The sequence below is a fragment of the Sapajus apella genome, unplaced genomic scaffold (assembly GCF_009761245.1).
Source record: "Sapajus apella isolate SASKATOON/1434 unplaced genomic scaffold, GSC_monkey_1.0 scaffold56, whole genome shotgun sequence".
NCBI classification, from domain to species: Eukaryota; Metazoa; Chordata; class Mammalia; order Primates; family Cebidae; genus Sapajus; species Sapajus apella.
The window spans coordinates 8,174,025-8,176,823 of NW_022436996.1; positions in this window are offsets into that span (position 1 = coordinate 8,174,025).

The window sequence follows — 2,799 nt, forward strand, 5'->3', positions numbered from 1 at the left end:
GAAACCATCATTCTCAGCAAACTGACACAAGAGCAGAAAATCAAACACCGCATGTTCTCACTCATAGGCGGGTGTTGAGCAATGAGAACACATGGACACAGGGAGGGAAGCACTACACACTGGGGTCTGTTGGGTGGAAATAGGGTAGGGACAGTGGGGGGAGGGGAGTTGGGGAGAGATAGCATGGGGAGAAGTGCTAGATGTGGGTGATGGAGAGGAAGGCAGCAGATCACACTGCCATGTGTGTGCCTATGCAACAATCTTGCATGTTCTTCACATGTACCCTAAAACCTAAAATGCAATAAAATTTAAAAAAATAATAAAAAAAATAAAAAGCCCTCAACATTAAAAAAAATTTTTTTTTTCAAAATAATTTTCCAGCTGATTTTAATGCAAGGATTTAGCTTGTCAATCTTGTTTTGTGTTATTGGTCTTAGTAGACCTCATTGCAAATATTATTTAGAATGGATTTTTTTTACTGGAGAATTAAGAACATACTGGCTTCATAACTAACTTTGTGACTTCAATGCAACCTTTGATCCTCAATTTTCTAATATTTGAAAGCAGATTTTAGTATCTATTTAGATGATCTCACAGGGATGTTAGAAGACATACTAAAACAGTGGTGATAAGAAAATTTTGAAGATGATAAATAGCTTCATAGAATTCAGAAGAGGATAGAGATGATGGTGACACTGTTCATAATTATTACTATCACCTCTGCAACATGGCAATTTGTGGATTCCAAACCCCAGAGAAGCAATTGAAATTTAAAAACATTTATGATATACAGATTTTTTAGGGAAAAGCAAAGATCCCCTGTTCAGGGATTAAGACATTGTGGAATCTATCCAGGGTCTTTGTCATGAGAACCCCCACCTGTTAGCCTATGACCAGGAACAGCCCCTAAGAGAACTGTCTATAATGTTTCATTCATCTTTCATCAACTTTTCTGTGCTTTTATTCATGATGTTGATGCCTTGTCTCCCACACCCTAAGGCCCAGAGCTCACAAGCTGTCTTTAGGTATCTTGATTCCCAAAGGGAAAAGGGATGGGAGCAAAGTTGGTGTCATCTCAGCTACCTGAGGCACCTTTTCCATAAATGATGTGGCTCTGGAAGGAGAAAGCCTGGCCCTGAGTGTCTGAGGCTTCCATCAGAAAAATCTAGATGTGGAGGACATGATGGGAAGTGGGTGGACACTGGGCTGTGACAGAGCTGGCCCAGGTGACCATATGTCCAGGAATGGATCTTGGCTAGACTGTGGGGCAGTCCAGGGAGAAGGGTCCATGCTCCAGACCAGCACTTCTTACTTTACACTGCCTGCCCTTTGTCAGTGAGTTTAAACTCGTAAAGGAAACTGAGGCCATGGAGTCCAACATAAAAAAAGACTGCCAGAGCATGCTGCTTGCTGTGGCAGTCAGCACTACAGCAGCCTTGCAGGACACTGTCGGCCATTCCTTCCCTGCTCTTCCCATTTGATCTCATCTCAACTCAGCCTGTCATACAGTTCATCATGATGTTCATTCCATGTGTACAGTGCTGAGAATACTGTTAAGAAGACACAAGCTCAGTGTTGTTGGAGGCATAAGACCACCCACAGGTCATAAATAATGGATAAAATTAGTCAGTCTTGCAACTAAGGACCCAAAATAAATGCGACAGAATCAAGGGCTGTGGAAGAGTAGTAGGAAGAAAGCAGATGGATTCCATATTAGGAGAATGGGGAGGTGCGTGGTACCCCCAGGAATCTCAGATTGCGCCCCCTTCTCTCCTCCCCTTTGCTTTACCAAGGAAGGCTGAAAGCCACTCTTCCTTGACCTTTAGCAAGGAAGACTGAAGGTAAAAAGCTGCAGTTACAACTCCTAAGAGGTCAAAGTCAGTGACGTTTGTAAATAGACCAATGACCCTACTCCTTTCCAGCCCTTCCCTAATCTATTCACACCTCTGTTTCCCCAAGATAGTTATGTGCATACATTACCTTCATTTCTTCTGCAACTTCATAAATTTCTCCCTAAAATTCGAAATGAGGTAGAGGAATTTTGTGTTTTATTTGAAATGAGATGAGAACAGTTCATGATGTTTATAATGAATAAGTTTATAGAATTTCAGGCATCAAGGAAATGAATGGCACTATTGTTCCCAGAAGAAATGCTTTCATGCTGTATCCCAGATTGTATCCATTAAATATTTAATTCCTTTAAATTTTTTCCGTAAATATAGCCCTACTGTAAATAAGACTAATGTTTTCAAAAACATACCAGGGATTGTGTATCCATACTCAACAATTACTTTATTTTACAAGCTTTTCTTTTTCTTTTGTCAAATTATTACTATCATGCCCCCTTTAAGCTGAGGCACTCATTCTAATACCTCTGGCTCTTCTCACAGTATGCCTGGAACTCTAGCACTCACATTGCCCTGGGAGTTAGTGCCCTAAAAGAAAATCCAAATTATAACACCATTATTGAGGCCCAGCCTCTGACCCTGGGTACATCAGCACAAAAAGCAGAAATTATTGCTCTTACCTGAGCTCTGATATTGGGGAAAGGGGAAAAGTTTAACATCTATATGGATTCTAAATATGCAGTTCTCAGGTTTATGCTCATGCTGAAATTTGGAAAGAAAGAGGACTACTAACTGAGAAGCTTTTCTCCATAAAGCATGGGACTGAAATTCTTCAACTACTGGAAGCAATATACTTGCCAGAGGCCATAGCTGAAAGGAGTTAGGCAGCTTGCTTCAGGAAGACAGTAAGGGAAAGCCCCCCAGAGAACTTCCAATCTGCTCCCACAAGTGC